This window comes from Sinocyclocheilus grahami, unplaced genomic scaffold, assembly GCF_001515645.1.
Source record: "Sinocyclocheilus grahami isolate Dianchi unplaced genomic scaffold, SAMN03320097.WGS_v1.1 scaffold648.1, whole genome shotgun sequence".
NCBI classification, from domain to species: domain Eukaryota; kingdom Metazoa; phylum Chordata; class Actinopteri; order Cypriniformes; family Cyprinidae; genus Sinocyclocheilus; species Sinocyclocheilus grahami.
Window position 1 is genome coordinate 31,587 of NW_015505827.1, and position 20,184 is coordinate 51,770.

Sequence of the window (20,184 nt, forward strand, 5' to 3'; positions counted from 1 at the left end):
TGTTGAATAGCATGTTCAGAAATTTGGGGGCGGAGGCAAGATAGGAGTGTGATTATTTTGGGTGGGGGCGTGTTTGTTTTGGTGATTTCAAATATCAAAAGCATTTCTCAGAAATTGCTTATTGCACCTTTAAAATATGTAATTTGAGTTACACATCTGTCCAACATATATATTACTTCATTCATCAAAGGGTTAACTGGCACCATATGCACTATTTAGCATTTAGCATTATTTATTGTCTAGTGGTATGTTTCGACAATATCTCTTTGTTGTGTCCTTTAACTATGTGTGTTGTGTTTTAGCAGGCAGCTTTAGCTAGGATTAAGCATTAAAAGCCTGACAGACTAAGCTGGTCATCACCTTCTTCTATATTCACTTTGACTGTGTTCTCTCTATAGAGACTCGCAAGAGATTTCTGTTGCAGAACTCTAATGTCTAAGGGGTTCAACCAGAAAGCTGTGACTTTCAGAAATATCTACAGGACACAAAAGAGACTAAACTTATTTTTTACATGTTGTACAAAGCAAGATGATGGTGCTTTATAAAATAAAAATAAAATAAAAAATATTTAAATATTAAAATAGTGACCTCTTCCAGTGAAGTGTCCGACACTCCAAAACTGCTCAGCTCCATGTCTGCCAGTGTCTCTTCCAGCTCTCTGAACATGCTGGCGTAAGAACGATGCTTGAAGCCATGGGTGGGCAGTAGAAAGGTCAGCTCCTGCCCTATAACCTCTATAAGCCTGGCCTCCGGGACATGATGGTGAACAAGGGCCGTGATGCTTTCAATGTCCCCTGAAAGAGTGGGATACAACCTAAATTATGATATTTGCAGTTTGATTACACTGATCTAATATAAATACACTATGAAGTTTTTACCTTCCATCTGTCTTTCTGTAATTCTGGGCTGCTCTACAGAACTCTCTTTAAAATTGGTACAGACTGAGCATTTACAAGAGCAGTCCTCAGTACAGTCACACTGACCCTGTAAGAACCAGAGCAACCTTGTGAATCTAGCTACTTTATATACTCTTTGTAATAGATGGTAAAAGTCTCACCTCCTTTCTGACATGGGACGGCTGTTCTTTAATGCGCTGCACCAGAGTGAGGTAGAAACCATCACCCAGGCAGTTCTTCAGGAAGAGAGGAGAGCCGCAGCAGTACCGATGACCCTGAGAGATGATGGCCACACGGTCACTCAGCAGGTCAGCTTCATCCATGTGGTGTGTGGACAAGATTACAGTACGACCTGAATAACACACACACAGATACACACACTTTTACAACTCTACTTAGAGTAGAGATAAATGTAAAAAAGTCAGTTTAATAAACAGATATTGCATATGCATGGATGGATAGACAGATATAAAATATTTAAAAATAAAATTATAAAATAAATGTATTAGACAGACATATGGATGTATATAGAATATATAAAATAAAAAAATATATAAATACATAAAATAAAATAAAATTTACTAAATATATACAATAAAATACAATTTATTAGACATACTATATATAGATGTATATAAAATAAAATATATATTTTAAAATAAATAAAATATTACATGAAATAATCAAATGTAACTTTTTAGACAGATATATGGATGTATATTAATATATACAAATTATATATATGAAAACTACTAAATATAAAAAAATGGATGGATGGATGCATGGATGACATTTTTCAGTTGTGTGTACCAGCGCGGTATTTCAGCAGAAGGTCCCAGATGGAGCATCTGGAATACGGATCCACTCCTGATGTGGGTTCATCCAGAAACACCACTTTAGCACCACCAACAAAAGCCATGGCAACGGAAAGCTTCCTCTGCATACCACCTACATAGGAAGACAATATCCACTTGTCATTTCTCACAAATCTCTGTAGATTCAGTCTTTTTACTGAAAAGTTTGGCAGAATAAACAGAATTGAGGATTGTTAAAGAGGTATGTATGATGTAACCTGACAGGTTTTGTGCCTCCTCGTTCCTCTTGTGAGGGAGACCAAGATCTTCCAGCATATTTTCCACCTCTAGCTGGGTCTCTGGTAATGGCCGACCCTTCAGCAGAGAGTAAAACAAAATGTGCTCTGCTACCGTCATACTGCAGAAGAAAGGAAGATCAAAACAAATCAGCATTCTGACAGATATTATTTTAGCAGGTGAATCAACATCCTTCAATGTGAACCACATGAGGGGTTTACGAACTGGTGAAAGATGATGTTGTGTTGGGGGCACATTCCCAGAGATTTACGAATGGCATCCATATCAGTTCGGATGTCTTTCCCATAAATATACGCTGTGCCAGAGGTGGGAGGGAACATGCCAGTGAGAATAGACCTGTGGGAAAGAGGAGAAAACTTCTATGTATAACATTCCCATAGACAAACAAATATCCATTTCACTGGGGTTTGGATACATACATGGTAGTGGTTTTTCCTGCACTGTTGTGGCCAGGGAAAGCAGTGATCTGACCCTCGTAGAAGGTGATACTCAGACCATCCACAGCAGATCTAGAGTTGCCGCTGAACATCTTATATAGGTTCTCCACACAAACTCCAACCACCAAACCTGATGGCTCAGGCTCGAAAAAGAGCCTCCCTGGAGGCAAGAATCAGAAATAGGAAAGTTATGATACAGAATGTTGAGAAACATCTGAGATCCCTATGAAATCCAATAATGTCAGGTGGTTTACCTGAAGTAATGATTATTTTGTTTAAAACCATGGTAAATTGTTAGGAAATGGTGTGTTTACACCTTGAGTCGTGAGGTGAAAGGAATGTCATTGCCACAGTGATGGAATAAACATCTCTAACGTCTCTAATATCCATTAACCGGCAATAAGACAAACAGAAACCAGCATTCCAACCTGCCAGCCATGCAAACAGACACAAGGCCACCGGCTTCCCACAAAGTGCACAGACAGAGGTGTGTTTGTGCATCATGTGTGATTATACTAGTGTACATGTGCTTGAGCACACATGCCTGGCGCCACCTTATACAGAGCGCTTGAACTTAAGACAGAGCACTGGCAAGTGCTGATGGATAACGCCAGCGAAACTAAGACTGCAGTAATTACTCCCATGGGGCTCCATCAGTTCAAAGCCAAGAAGCCTGCTGGATGCCTGCGCTCTAGTCAAGCAGATAAGCCTGGTTAGCTCTTTGAATACATCTGATGGGATCCTTTCCAGGAGTAAGAAGAGAAGCACCACCTTCCTGTTTGTTGTAATATGTTCCTTTACAAAATGCTGTAGAATTAAAGGTTTCCCCTGATAGATAATAAAGCCCAGTGGATCACTGCCATTTTAAAAGAAATATTCACCTACTTCACCCACAACCCAAAGACTTGCGGGTTAGGATAATTGAAGACTCTAAATTGTCCCCGGACTTGTTTAAAGACAAGACTTGTGTATGGATCGACTTGTGAAGCTTGAATGGCGTTAAGAAGGAAATAAACAAACAAACTTCAACCACAATATATCTGAATTTACAAGTAAAGTAATTGAGCCTGATTTCTCCAAAGGTGTTTTTTCTCCATTTCTGTCACCTGATGGAGATTTGGTTCCTTGCCACTGTCGCCTTTGGTTTGCTTAGTAATGTTAGCGATTTGACACTGACACTATCAGATGAGAACAAAACTTGAACAAAACTGAGCTGAATAATGATGCTATTGACTTTTGTAGAGCTGATTAATATTTGAATCAAATTTTATGAATTTTGCTGGTTATTGAACAGAGTTGAATTAAAACTGAACTGACTTTAACTGAATAAGCTGCTTAACAGCAGAATTTAGATTAGCTTTTTATTCGATGATGTTTGCATCACTGATTCTGTTAATTTCTTGTTTATTACTGTGAAGTTGCTTTGAAACAATTAGCCTTTTATAAAGCAATATATATTGTAAATAAAAGTGGTAAACCTGACTTCATTTAGTAGTTCCACTCTGAAACAAACTGCAAAAACCAGCTGGTTTGTTCATTTAAAATGGTCTCCCAGACTGACTAAAATGCCAAGTTCTGTCATGAAACTCTAGATGGCGACGCAAATTGATGATATTCACAGCATTAAACTACTTGGCACAAGCTGATTGGTTCATGTTGCATACGCAGCCAAATAACTTACTGCTTTACATTTAAATGGCTGGTTAGCATTCACTAGAGCAGTTCACAGCGCACTTTCAGAGTTCCTCTGAAAGCCTCCACCTTCCCCAGCTCCACCTGTATAGATCTGCTACGGGTTAATATACAGTATATGCTATTTGTGCAGCATCAGTATGTCTTAAATATTCACAACCTTGTATCGCAATATGTTTTGGCAGTAGCCAGTTCCTGTACTTTCTTTGCAGCAGCAGCAACAGCAGCAATAATCTACAACAACAGCAATAACCATCAGAACCAGCTGGTGTTCAGCTGGTTAGTTTTTATGGATTAGCTGACCTAGACTTCACCAAACTAGGCAGACAATGCCTGAGGAACAAGATAAGACCAGCAAACCACCATAGGCTGGTTTAAATTGTGTTTTTCTCAGTAGCATTTACAACACACCTGATGAGTCTGTGCTCATGCTCTTGTTGGTCGTCTCTTTTTTGTCAACCCTCTTTAGTTCTTTCCCTTTCTCTAGTTTCTCCCTTATGTCTTTATGTTTGCAGGACCCTGGCGGCTCCGGACGTTTTTCTGGTGCTGTGTGGTTTTTGGCCTGGTCATCAGTGTGATTCCACAGATTATCAAAAGCAGGTTTCTCCACTGCTGGCTTTCCAGGAACTGTGTAAAGAAAGATTAGTCAATCAATAAGAGTTGATGCCATCACTTATAATAAGCCAAAAATTCACTCACCTTGTTTTAGAGGCTCAGGTCGGTTTAACCAATAAGAAGGCTGGATTGGAAAGTAAAAAGGCCGACCAATAACATACTGGCCTGTTGACACAAGTTATGTCATTACGATCCACTGTATTTTTATTATCAAATAAACTTAAATATACAGTAGTTTACCTGGGAAGACATTATCGAGGTACCATGCGAGAACGCCATAAAGGACCGTATCCAATACCATCATAATTATTGAGATGAGAAAGGAAAACTCGTCGCCCTCCAAAAGGCTGGTTTGAATGTTATCCCACTGCAGACCGAGACCTTGCTCCTCGTTACGGGACAGGTACTCCGTCCCAAAGCCAAAAGCCACCTGGGACATCAAACTCAGATGCACAATAAACAATTTTAGATGCAGAAAATCACATATAAGTTGGAGTTTTCTTAATGAAAGTGTATTGCATTATCAAATTTATAACCTTTATAAGAAGTTTTGTATATCATTTGTTCAGATTGTACAGGGAAGTGTTATCATGTGACCTACCGCCATGATTTTCATATCCTTGGTGATGCGGTCCTGCCAAGCAAAGCAGACTATGTGCGGCAGGTACAGGGTGAAGTAAATGATTCCACTACAGGCTGCTGCCAGGTTAGCCTTGTTGAAAAACACACTCATGAGGAAGCACTGCATGATGGTTGCTGTGGTGAAGGTGAGCAGGAATAGGAAGAGGATGATGGGATTGCTGCAGTTCAGCACTTTTCGTCCCTGTGAGAAAACAAAGATGTTCTTTTATATTCTTTACATGTATTTTAAAATGTAACTATATTGGCTTATTGACAAAGCCGCATACCGATCTACTATGTGAGATTACTCTTCTGCTGGTTTTGAAACCAAATTTCAAACATTAGCTTGTCCTGTTAAGCTTAAACTTTCAAGAAACATAATAAAACATGCTAAAACATACTAGCATTGTAATAAAACATGTTAGCATTGTGTTAAAACAAGCTAGCAATCTGCTAAAAGTTATCAATGAGCTGAAACATGCGAAAGTTTGCTAACATTATCTCAAGACATGTTTAAAACATGTTAGCAACATGCTAAAGCATGTTAGCCACATATTAAAACAATACTAGAAACATGTCGCCGGATGTTTTTTTTCTTACTCCAGCTATGTAATCATCAAACTTTAAACTTTCAGATAAACCCTTACGAAAATTAACCATGGTTTTACCACAAATAAAACAAAAAAACATGATTACTATAGTTAAACCATGGTAACCACAAATTAACCATGGTTTTGCTACACTAAACATAGTTTAACCATGGTAGTAGTAAAACTGTGGTTATGGTAAACAAAACGCCAAAAAAAAACATGGTTACTACACTTTTACTGCAATAAAACCATGGTTCATTTTCATAGCTTTGTTAAGCCAACTTCAAAGTTTGTCCTGATGAAATGCTCTAGTTTTTCTTGCATGGCAAATCTGAATTTTCCAGTCTTAAGTGTCACATGATCCTTCATATGTCATTCTAATATGCTGATTTACTGCTCAAGACAAATTTCTTGTTATTATCAATGTCGAAAACAGCTGGGTTGCCTAATATTTTTTTTTTTTCAAGATTCTTTGATGAATGGAAAGTTAAAAAGAACAGCATTCATTTGAAATAGAAATGTCTAAACTAGTACATCGTCACATGTCATTTATGATTGTCGCCAAAAGAGGTCAGTATAGTAATCTGAAAATAGAAAATCTTGTAACTTGTCAGTTTTGCTCACACTGTAGTTGAGAGCAACTTAAAATAACATTTTACAGGGAGAACACCCATTTTTCTTAAAAGACATAGCTGTGAAAGTTCATGGATCACCATGGATCCACCCAGAACTGGAACCAACAACCTTTTGTTATTTAACCACTATTCTACTGAAAAAAGAAAAGAAAAAAAACACTGTTTTACTGGTCTTAGGTGGTCTTGCTTGCTGGTTTTAGGGGGGTTTGGACACCATCTCTTACCAACGAATTAAGAGTAAGCAGGGCTGTGCTGGAGGCCATCATGAAGAAGGTGTCGATAAACCATGTGCACCAGAGCACATGGTTAGTGACACCCATGGCCTTCAGAGTCTCTTTCAACCTCATCTCCTTCTCCAGCACAATGCTCTTCACTGTCATAGAGACAGAATAGACCCAGGCCAACACCATGAAGATCGGAAAGCAGCGGTTCAGGGTGAGCATGAAGCTATAGCATGTGTCGTCAATGAGGAGAAGACGACAGTTTATTGATTAAAGAAGACTAATGATTGAACATTAAAAAAAAAAACGAATTTATGTGCATAAAACATGGATGCAACAATATTCAAATTCTGTCAGATACCAGTATGGTCCAGATGTATTATGCATCCCTATCTATAAATGTTAAAAATACTGAGTGTGATACTCACAGATCATCCACATAGCAGGGATAGGGCATTTGCTGCAGGTAGACTCCTAAAGGCCATTCCTTCCCTGTGTGGGTCTTTATAATACCATGTTCTATCATGTCCTGCAGGTAGGCAAACCCTCCCCATATATACCGCAGATCATCCATGGGATCAGCCCTAGGCCCTGGATCCCAGTATCTGATCATAGGAGAGGATATGCAGTGAAATAAATGCAAGGAAAATCATGATCTAAGGAATGGCTCAGCACTGGTTACATACAGACCTGTCTTTGATCTTGTTAGTTCACTCCACAACATCAATGTCCATGCGAATCTTGAATTTAACATGAGGGGGCACCGTGGTGGTCCAGGAGTACATGTTAACAAATACGAGCCCTGCCCAAAACTTGCTCTCTCCAAGAAGGTCCAGCGCTCTATGGGTCAGCTGGTCCTCATCAGAAATGGCGGAGAACTTGTCCAGGACTAGACACTGTAAATACAGGGGACATATAAGTGATTGTATATATAACTGGTTACAAACACAATCAACCTATTAACTCCATGAATTCAATATTCCTGGATGAACCTAATGGAAAATTACTAATAAGATCATGTTTACTTGACAGTTCAGTGCTGGACCGTCAAACTGACTCAGATCAAGCCGTTCTACTGTTTTAGATCTGCATCAGAATTCAGCACAATACTACTGTCCAAAAATACTTAATTGAATTGTTTGGTGTTAATTTGTTTTGAGCTTGGCATAAGATGGTGGGAGTCAATTTGAGACCTTGGAGACCCGGTATGCACTGCCATAAACCAGCCTGTGCTTTCTCTTTGTGTAGGCCGAGTAGACTGACAGCTGTATCGAATTGGACTCATTTGTGGGGTTTGTCTGTCACTCCTCAAGAGCTGCTAGCTGAGACAGAGACAAAGACTAAAGACACACAGTTTAGATAGCAGAGGTCCTGCTCTCGCTGGCACAGGCTGCCTTAAGCTCACCCTGATTTGTATTGAAGGCATTCAGCATTCAACTCTACCATTAAAGAGCTCTCCCACACTGGCAAACTCTCAGTGAAAAATCAAACGCTTTTTTTTGTTCTACTTGACACCAGAGAGGCAGAGCCGGCTGAGAGTGACCGCTTGCTTTTCACCTTACAGATTCTGAGCAGATCTGTGTCTCTTTTGAAGGACTAAATGACAAGTGAATTTGGAAAGTCTGACTTGATGATTGTTCTAAAAAATGCAAGCATACTGCTGACTGCAGATATGTACTATATACTGTATACTGCAAACTAATACAAGCAGATGTATACTTTTTTTATGCATGAGTGATACCTCTCCATATCGGTTTATAAGGCGAATAACTTGGTCAGTCAGGTTAAAGATGTTCCGCCAGTCAAAGTTAAGCATGTCCTGGTCTTGATCCTCCTCAGGGCCATTGTACAGGAAGTTGAGGATGTGGTGGCCAGTGAATGGAGTGTCTTTGAGGCCTTTGTTGATGTAATCCATCACTGTGGGATTTCTGATGGAGTCCTGAAATATAAAGCACAATATTATGGAACTGAATGAAACTTTGCATGAAATATTGCGCTAAAAATGAAAAAATCTCATGTATTGGTGCCGTCTTTTCAAAGAAAGTTTAAGAGACAGTGTATACCCGAAGCATGTTCATCTGTACACCATCTTGAAAGAAGCGCCACACCTGTGGGCCCAACTCCTCCCAGGCCCGACCCATTTTCCTAAGTCTTTCTAACTCCTCAAAGGTGGTGTTTGCCTGGATAAACACACACAAATACACAAACTTACAAAGTTCAGATGCATTCAAAAAAAGTAGGTAAGAGCAAATTAAATAATCTGTTTGTTAAGCATTCAATGGCACAGTAACAATAAAGACAGAACAATACTCAGGTGGTGGCAACTGCTTTGAGTTTGACCACAGAATGACTGAATTCCCACCAGAAGCAGTTTACACAGTCCCACTGAAAGCCCTTCTGCATAAACAGAGAAACTGAAGCCCTCTACAGCTGATCTGATGGGACCACAGCCATGGCCCATTGCCCAGGGCAAGCATGTCCACACCGGAGCTCCCTCCCAGGGGCAAAGGCCTTACCTCCCTCCTTACGCTCCTTCTCACTCTCTATCGCTCTTTCGCTCTCTGTTTTTTTTTTGCTTCCACTTTTCTAATTGTAAGATGCACAAGGGAAAGATTCACACAGAGCTGCAGTTCACATGAGAGAGACAACAGTATGGCTTAGTGGTTAAAATATCTGAGCTAGTACGTGAAAAGTTGTAGGCTCAAACCCATTTACATTTGATTCACAACACCATTGTGTCCTTGATCAAAATGCTTCTAGAATTGCTCAAGTCTGACCAACCCTGTAAGTGTATATATATATACTTTAATTCAACAAGAACACATTAAACTGATCAAAAGTGACAGCAATTATATTTAGATATTTTTTTTGTTTATGTTACAAAAAAAATCTGTTTTAAAATGCTGTTCTGTTTTATATTCACCAAAGAATCCTGAAAAGTATCACAGTTTCTACAAAAATATTAAGCACCAAAAACCATTTACAACAAAATAATAATAAGGCACATTATTATAACTGAACACTAGTAATTATTGATAATAACTGAGCTCCAAATCACAATAATATAATGATTTCTGAAAGGTCATGTGACATTGAAGACTGAAAATTCATCTTTGCCATCACAGAAATAAGTTCAGGAATAAGAAAACAGTTCTTTTAAATTGTAATAATATCTCTCAAAATAACTGTCAGGATTATGGACCTGTTTTGCTCCGGTTTCTGTTTCAGTGTTCCCTTATTTGGTCATGTTCCTGTTCTTGTTGTCTCATTATTAGTTGATTCCACGCACCTGTCTGTCCCTCGTTAAGTTTAGTATAAATGTGTAGTCTGCCTCATGTTTCCTTGTCGGGTCTTGTATGTCTTCCTTGTTCTCTGTGTCTCCCTGTTGAATTATTAAAGACTCTCGTTTTGTGAAATCTCCACATCTCCTCGTTCCTCCCGTAAGCAAAGCGTGACAATAACAATATTTTCTGTATTTTTGATCAAATAAATGCAGCCTTGGTGAGCATATGAAAATTTCAAAATCAAAATGCAAACGGGCCGTAAATGTATGTACATTAGACTTTCAGATGCCTAATACATAAAAGCGACTACTTATCCAAAGCGATTTGCATGGCATTTAAGGTATAGTTGATCAGCTGCTTGCACCTTGGTGTTGCTAAAACTAGTCTCAAATTTTTGAGCAACAGGAATGCTAAGGGTTCACTATTAGTGTTAATAGAGGAAGCTCATTTACAAAGCACCCAGCCGAAAAACCTGCAGTCCTGCTTACATAAGAGTTGAAGGGAGCAAAAGCCAGTCAGCAGGGTCATATGTTCTGAAGTGCTCCTAAAACATACGTAGCCTCTATGGGAACCCGTTAGACCTGCGTCATTTCTCCTCTGGCTAACCCGCTGACATGTCTGCAGCAATGTGCTGATTTATCTGACAGGCCCAGAGCGAGATTAGCCATTGCATTAATGCACTCATCTGCTGTTATTCCAGGTGTGCGTGTAGTCAAAGAAGAGCTTTTTCTCTTACGTTTTTTAATGATCAGTCTGACAGCAGGGGAATCGGGAGCGTACAGGATTTTGCCCATCAGGAAAGGCTTGACTGAACTCCACACAATCCTTGTGACCGGATTGGACTCCAAATCCTTCATGAGGTCATTACAGAAAGGAGCTAAAAGTGATATGGAGTTATGAGAAACATGAGAACATTCTCTTCTCCGCTTTTCCTCTTCATCAGTCTGAAGTGTACAGTACGGTACTCACTGGCCGTGTGATCATAGTTGTACTTCCCCTCTCCCCGTGTGCTGTTGATGGCCAAAAAGGCTTTGTAGTTGTTATCCTCGTACCAGTTGAAGGAGGTGACCCTGGAAAAGGCCCCTTCCGTGTAGCCACAGAATAAGCTGGAGGTGGCGGCCATGAGTTGGCTGAAAGATGGGGAATCATGGGACTGAAGCAGTGGAGAAACTATTTGCAACAGGTCTTGAGAGCTAGGTCTTTCAAACAGCTGTTGAGAAAAATTTAATAAATGTCTATAATTTTCTAAAAACATGATTTCAACATGAGTTTTCAGAATATTGTGGCCCCAAAAATTATTCAAATGCTTTAGTCACATTTAATGCATGAAAGTCGTTGCATTACTTCACAATGTTTTATTTCTGTTTTGAAGCACAAGGTCGAATTTCACAATAATGTTCGGCACAAAATTAGATACACTATTTAAAATTATGATAATTGAATGGTTGTCAAAATTGGAACATGGAGAACATGTCCGTAGTTAATACATTCAATAAAAATGGCCTTGGGTCTATGCATTTCATTTTTGAATGGCATTTTGTGGCCCCCAAATTGCAGTGTTGTCCTTAAAATGTTTTCTGTATACATGTTAAAATTAACATTCTGCCAATTAAATATGCATGTCTTCTACATAATGTGACATGCATATTAGTGCACATCTTCAAAAGGGTTCCTGTTTTTTAAGTGTACTTTTCATAAGTACATTCACCTTTGTGTATGCGAAATCAAGGGAATTTTGTGCACAAAATCATTTTTGATTGAGAATTGTGTGCAAAAACTGAAATGCAAATGTCACTGTCTTTCTGTATGAAATGAACAAAAAATTGAATTTTTTCATGAAATTCTGTCTTTTTTTGTACCATGTTAATTCATTCAGTCCACAAAATGAGCAAGGTTACACTTGATGGTCCATACAGGACCAGTTAAAAGTCTTTTTTTTTAACAGTTCCGAAAAGTAAAGTTGCAGACACTGGTTTGGATATTTTACATCCAATGCAATGACATTCATATACTGTATACTGGGCCCCTGTAGATACAATTACTTTCAACTTATAGAACAATAACAAATAACTCAGCTGTTGTACTAAAACATTTATAAAGTAGTTGTTACCAAAATTGCAGCAATCTGTACAGCTTACAACAAAGGCATCAAGAAAATTCTTGTATAATAAACTGAAAATCTTTTTTTTTTTCTTCTGACAACATTTCTGATCATATTTCAGCAATAAAATCATTTCTATCAGCTGTTTAGTGAAGACCAGTGAAGCCAGATTCACGAATGAATCACTCTTTTGATCTAATTGGACAAACAGGAAATTGTGAAATTGTTCACAATTCAGTTTGATTCATTAGGACAGTTCACTCACACACTGCATCATTTGCAACAGTTCACTGAAATAATAACAGGATATTTTATAACAGATAAGGCAGAAAACTAAAAGAGCGCTGGATGAGGTTTATATTTACCTATACAATCCAGAAAACAAAACTTACAAATATGTTCTATTATTTGTCAATGACAAAACAGCTCTTTATTGCACAGTCAGCATGTGAACGTCTCTGTACTGCAGGTAAAGATGATTTATATCCATTTATATCCAAAACAATATAAAAAAATTAAAAAAAGAGTGTCAAAATTTGGGCACACTTTATTGCTCCAATCCTGATGAAAGGCTAGAAATGCCCCTGGTAAGAAGTATGAATTTCAAATCTGTCATGGAGTCAAAAAGCAAACCAAACCTTTTGGCATCAACCTAAAATCCCTCTGGGTGGGAAAGTACATTATCCTCTAAACTAAAACACATCCAAGCCTACAGATACAGGACAGATAATCTGAGCCTCTGGGGTCCATGATACAACAGCAGGTTCAGAGAGAGAGAGAAAACAGCGTCTAGAGATCATCAGATCTATTGATTCATACAAACTCCTTCAAACAAAAGCCAGCAAGTTCTGCAAAATGCATATTTGTTTCCACACAAGTTAATAAAAAGGAATATTTTCGGAAACACAGGAGACTGTGTAAGTTCCTAGAGTTTTTTCATCACATTGGTCTCAACACATCTGGCCCACGGCACGGAGAACATGATTGAAAAGGAATTCGGAAAATGAGTAACTGGTGTCGAGGTCCTTCTCAGCCGGGCGACAGACAAAAGACCAGCCACACCGACAGGAAGTCCCTCACTGTAGAGCTGCAAGCACACTGACACCATTTAACCATCACACATTGACGTCTACTGTACTGTCTGTGAGGCGTTTCCTCGTGTTTCAGCAGGGTACAAAATGCCCTCACCGGTGAACTAACCACATATGAGGAGTGACAATCGGACTGAGAAGCAGCTGGAATTAGGTTTCCGCAGACACAGGAATGATATCTTCATATCCGTATGTTTGCATAAAAAGCCAGGTGGAGGAAACCGTGATTTCCTGATCGCTAAAAATACAGCTGAACTTTTAGAGGGCCTCATACGTACCGCTTTCAGCTTCTCAGACACGGCAGGCGGAAGTCGGGCCCAGAAGTGCAGGTCGAGTCCATTGGAGTAGTTATCAAGAACCAGAGGAAGCTGGGAATGAAAGGATAGAAGGAAATGAGACCATCTATATTAGTCAAGGTTGATGGCATAGACGGATAGACGTACAGTACATTCAAGACATTAACCGTCCTAATCACATTGCCAGCAAGTGTTTAGGATTTTTTTGGAAAGAAAAACTATCATTGTTTCCAATGTTTTGTCAGTCAACCACAAGTAAAAAAAAGTTTTTGCAAATAAAAGGCTTTTAGTATCAATATTTTCAGTATCAATATCATATTTTAGTATTTAAGTATGAAAAATGTCCCTCTTTTTTATTTTTTTTATTGATTATTATAGAGGAAACTTAACATTTCAAGATGAGCACTTAGTGGACTGAGCAACTTAGGTTTACTTGATTATGTATGTGTCGTTTAAAAAAAATGTTAAAATAAATAAATATCAAATATGTTACATCAGGCTGTTACGGAATATTTATTTACATACGCTGTAACAGTCTAATTGTGTTTAATTGTGTAAATTTAAAAAAAAACTATTCCATTAAATAAATATAATAGTTGATGGAAGAGTTTTCTTTTTTACTATTATTTAATATGTCAGAATTTACAGGGTTAAGTTACAAAATTCACTTCAGTCAGATTTTTGCAAGCAAGTGAATACAAGAAATAATAAATAAATAGTAACTGAACAATAAATACAACAATAAAAAATAACTAGCATGTTGCTAACATGATTCTAGCATGATCAGCTTAGGCTGTTTTTTCAGTAGGGAGTTGTTAAGCTTCGCTATAGCAATAGACAGCTTAAATACACCACAAGTCTTATTGCATAAAAGTTTTCACCCCCTCAATGAAAGTCTAAGTAGTTTAAATAGGATTTCAGTATGTTGGCTTTTTCAAGCCAAGAAAACAAGAAAATTCTCAAGAAAAGGCTACTGTTTCAGTTACATCTATGTCTAAAATATATGTATAAAATAAATGTCACATATTAAATTTTATTAACATTTTAAACTGTGTCCAAATCAATGCAAAAGCAGGGTTTGGGAAATGCATGTTGCTCACATCCTGTCTTCCGAGATGTAACACTTCCAGAAATAATATTTCTTCCAGGGGCAGCCCAGCTACTTTACAATGGATCAGGATGGACCAAGTTCAGGAAATGGCGTGTGGGTGTCACAGAAGCAACCCAAATATGAGACATCCTTCCTATCAGACTTTTTTTTCTGTAATACTAAAGAACTGACCTGTAACATGTTTTATATTGTTCCAGCCACCAGTGTTTGCATATGACATAAAAAAAACAGTCATTGTACTGCTAACAACACAGAAGCTTTGGATAAAAGAGTAAACCAAATGAATCCGCATTAATGTATTCACGTAAATATCTGTTCTGAGGGGGAAGGGTTGATCCAGGAACATGTCTTACTTGGCTAAATCACGGCGACCAAGGGTACAGACTCTCTGCATTATTCTTTAAAGCTCTCACAGGGTTTAGTCCAGCAGAAATGTGTTGACTGTAATCTCATTACTGAAATAGGCCAAGTCAGTTCGCTCCACTAACACCGATCGGGTGACTCAGGCTAACACCCCTTTGTCCTCTCCCCACGCTCATTCTGAGACCAAAAAATACCAGGAACAACCAGGAAGGGTGTGTGGGATTTTGTTACTAACTCTACAAAAATTCAGGAGCTTTCATCAAACAGGAAGCACAAAAATGAGCACTTACTTTTGCAATCATCAATCTTCCTGTTTGCAGTTTCATTTACAAATGACTGAATTTAGAATAATAAAATGCTCTAATTAATCGTCAGTCTTCCGGTTTTCAGTTTCACTTACAAATACAGAATTTTGAATAATAAAATGTTAAAGGGGTCATATGATACGATTTCAAGTTTCCCTTTCTCTTTGGAGTGTTACAAGCTCTTGGTGCATAAAGAAGATCTGTAAAGTTGCAAAGACTAAAGTCTCAAATCCCAAGAGATATTCTTTATAAAAGTTAAGAGTCAGCCACGCCTACCTAAAACGGTTCGTTCTAACACGCTCCCACATGTCTACGTCACTATGTGGAAATATTAGCATAATGCCACCCAAATGTGCACGCAAAGAAAGAAGGCGTGGTTTCAGGAACAGCAGTCGTGTTGATGCAGCCATGTCAGGGAGACGCTGTGTTTCAGTGCGAAAGCAAAAGCACTTTATTTGGCCTTCCGGAAGTAGATGCAATTAGGAATCATTGGTTAAGATTTATTTACAACTGAACAGCACAACCCAGATGTTCGAATTTGTGCAATGCATTTTATGGATGACAGTTTTTTTAACCTAGAAGAGTACACGGCTGGCTGTGCACAAAGGCTATTTCTTAAAAAAAAAATCAAAAAAAGGGGTCAATTCCGACTTTGCTATGACAATCTGGAGCTTCTAAGTCAGCGACTGTAAGTATGTTTTGTTATTAGTTTAAGTATTTGCTATTGCTATTATGTTTTACCAGCAGGTTTGAAAATGTGCAAATTTGCCTCACTTAGTATAAAATAGGCACACAGATTTAAAATCAAAACAACAAACACACAAATGCAGTTAGTGAGCCAGACGCAAACCTGTGCTCAATCTTAAATCAAACATCTTTAAAAGAATACCACCAAGTTCCCCTTGGAATAGCATTTCAACTCAAGGAAGGGGCACAAAAGAGGATGGCAACAAAATTGGAGGAAATTATTAATATCCCAAGACATCCTGAAGCACCTTTAGCCGTAAATCACAAAAAAAAAAAAACACTTCTGAGGGGTTGCTGCCTTCTACCATTAGACAATTTAATATCCGCTGCGTATACAGTATGACATATTTACATAATCCATATGCTTTTAAATTATCCACCATCTGTATGTGTGTAATATATACAGGAGATGTCACATATAATTTTAAATATATGTATGTAATACATAATTTGAATAAGAACAAAATTATAAATTTGGCATCATTTTATTCAGCAAGGACACATTCAATTTATCAAAAGTGGCAGTAATATCTCTAATATCAGTAATATTTCTAATATTACAAAAGATTTCTATTTCAAATAAATGCTTTCTATTCACTTTCTATTTATCAAAGAATCCTGAAAATGTCATGGTTTCCATAAAAAAAATTACTCACACAACTGTAAAAATTACTGAGACCAACTGTCTCAATATTGAAAATAATAAGAAATGATTATTGAGCACCAAATCATATTAGAATGATTTCTTAAAGATCATGTGAGATGAAGAATTAGAGTAATGATGCTGAAAGCTTTATATCACAGGAATAAATTACATTTCTGTAACTCTCGGAGGGATTGGCATGGTAATGTACATGACAATGTTAATGTATTTGGTCTTGGCAGAATAGATCTGCTACGCAGCTGCTGCGGCAGAGCAAGTACCGAGACTTGCTACTACCAATACATCCACAACATGCTGCTGTGAGCATGTAAGAAATATTGCTGCTGCAAAAATAACATACATGAAATAACCCCCATATAGCATACATGAATCACCTCGTAGCAGATCTATACAGGTGGAGCTGGGGAAGGTGGAGGGTTTCTGAAGCAAGCTGCAACTGCTACAGCAAACACTAGTCATATATTTGAATGTTGAGCAGTGAGCTCATTGGCTACCGATACAGGAGAGAACCAATAAGCTGTGTCATGTGATAATGATGTCATTGGTCAGATTGAGTTAGACCTATCGGACCATCTAGAGTTTCATGCCAGAACTCTGTATTTATAAATGTCTTAAAATAGAAAACAGTTGTTTTAAATTGTAATGATATTTCACAATATTACTCTTTTTACTGTATTTTTGATTAAATGAATGCAGCCTTGGTAAGCCCTCTTTCCAAACATAAAACCTTTAGATTCCAAACATTGAATGGTAGTGTATATGCAGTATATATTTCATATCATTTCATATTTATATATTTCTCCTTCACACTTGTTTCCCTTACTGAGAAATGATGTTTCAAAGCTCAAAGTGTCTCTTTGCCTCAGCAATGAGATGTGCACTTGGATGAAACATGGATCCAAGCCATGACTCCAAATAAGTGTGCAAAACCCCAACTGGAAAACCTCCAGCTTCATGCATCCAGCTTGCTTTCTCCCTGTGTTCCTCTCTCTTTCTCGGTTTCATTAGTAGCTAAGGACTTATCCAACCAGAACATTCCATCTTCCTCTGTACGCCCCTGCTGGCTGACTGGCAGCACCTCTGAGAAAGCCTTCAAAATGCCTTGCATTCCTCTCCCTTACATTTCCATATGAAAGTGACTTGGACCCTGATGTCATTGTGTTCATACTATAACTTCCTCTGGACCACCTCCTCAATGCTGCCCTCAAGATCAAAGGAGACGCAGTCTCGTGCAAACCACCATCCATGCATTGTTCGCACTTAAAATAAATCTCGGGCTGGGTATTATGGGGGCCAGGCTTGACCAGAGTCGAACTGCCTCAGGTTGGGGGTCTGATTACTCGCAGGGGCCTGGGATGACAAATATATACATTACAAAGGGTTCATACAGAGAGCTGAGAAACCCAAACATGCAGTCTGATGCTGAACAAACGGGCACTTGAGAACCGGCCAAGATTCTCTCAGTCTCAAACAGAGACATTCAAGTCCACCAACAAAGTCTATTTACATGCATAGAAAGCAGATTAATTTTTGTCTCGGCGACGAAGTCAATCTGCTTATCATTCACGACTTAATTAGACAATCACAAAAAAAGGCTGCTTCGGGTCAGCGACCTCTCTGAGATCTCAGAGGCTTACAGTAAATAGTGCTAATTAATATTGCAATTTTGGGAAATACAGATAAGAGACAATTATTATTTTCATATAATATATAATAAAATGTAATAAATTACTACTATTTTGTATAAATAAATTAAAATTAAATTTAAAAAAAATTTGATTTCAAATTAAATTAAAACTTATTAAATTAAATTAAAACATTGAATTATATTAAAACATTAAAAAATGAAAGAAAAAAACACTAAACTAAAATCAATCAATATTCGTTTTGCTAAAGATCATTTAAGTGTTATTACATAATTTTATATTTAATTAAAACTTTAAATCACACAAAAAAGAAAAATAAGAAAAAATTAAATAAAATGAATATGAATCATATTTCTTTTTTCCCCTCAAGAACTGTTATTTTTATTGAAAAACATACAGATTTAGAACCTTTAACCACAAAATAAATTTATATATTTTTATATTTATAAATATATTACATTTTTATATAAATTAAATAAATATATTTTTAATATACATTTTCTGATTCTGTTAATAAAAAGTTTAAAACTAACAGCATTGTCCTATTTACAGCAGAAATATCAGAAGAAATGTCTTATGCCTTCAACTATTTAGTTGGACAATTGGGGCCTTCAAGTCAAAAAGGTTGAGAACCACTGTTAAATGCTGACAAAGATAATCATTATGTAAAATAGGGTGAAATGAACTTGCACAATTAAATATCCAATATATTAACTAATACTGATAAATAAAATCTCCCACATTTAACTAGAAAAACAGCCCCCTGTTTTCTAGTTAAAATGGTTAAAAAGAACTCATCAAGAATTTTTGGAAAATAAATTACAAATATGTTGTGCTTTTATTGATAAGCTTGTAAGTGGACTTAACAGGGAAAATGTATTTTTCTGGTTCTAATAATTATAAACCAGCATATGTCACCTGTTCAGGGCGGATCTGTGAACGGACCAGCTGATCTACCACAGATTCTGTGAGAGAAACATCTCTGAGCAGGTATGAAGTGAGAGTTTCATCGTCCTTCAAAATATCCTCCACTTTCACACCTCGACCTGCAGATGAAATGAACAAAATGTGTGAACAGGATGCCAGAGCGAATAATTTCAATAAGATTCTTAAGAGATGCTCAGCTGGAAGGATTTCAGCAGCATGACAATCATTCGGATGAGACGAACAGATTCTGGTATTCCAGGCATCCATGGCCTGCTGAAATTTGGCCAAGATATTGCTCTTTCTATGCTTATTTTTAAAAGAGGAGAGAGATTCTGGTGTGAATCAGTGCCAGGAACCTAAAGGAGCCAGAGACTCTTTCACACGACACAAAAACAAAGTCATGGGTCTTTTTCTCAAGGTTCACGGAGCTATTAGCACTTTGAATGCAATCTGCTGCACGTAGGACTGAGCTTAAGACATTTTCTTCTGCCAGGAACCAAAGGTTTTCACCATAATGCTCTGGACAATCCTACATGCAGTCAATCATCAGAGGACAATCAATCACATTCTACTGATGTGCCACAGGCGTTTGTTTTTTTTAGCAAGGACAGGCCCATTAGGGCTGTCTGCATAGGAATGTCTGATTCAAACCCAGACAACTTCTATTTGTGTGTCCCATCAAGAGGTAAACAAATGGAAGTGCTTTCTCTAAAAATAATAGTATGGAAGGAGCATACGTTTCTTAGCATTCCCCATGAAAGAACCTCTTCAAGGCAGATTGAACATGTGATGTAATCTGAGAGCGTGGTGTAAACAGTGAAGGAACGGCT

The 20,184-nt window shown here is 37.7% G+C and overlaps 1 pseudogene; it reads right to left on the bottom strand.

Annotated features, from left to right (window-relative positions):
• LOC107558529 (retinal-specific ATP-binding cassette transporter-like) overlaps positions 1-20,184 on the bottom strand; it is a 29,183-nt pseudogene that overhangs the window by 7,686 nt on the left and 1,313 nt on the right.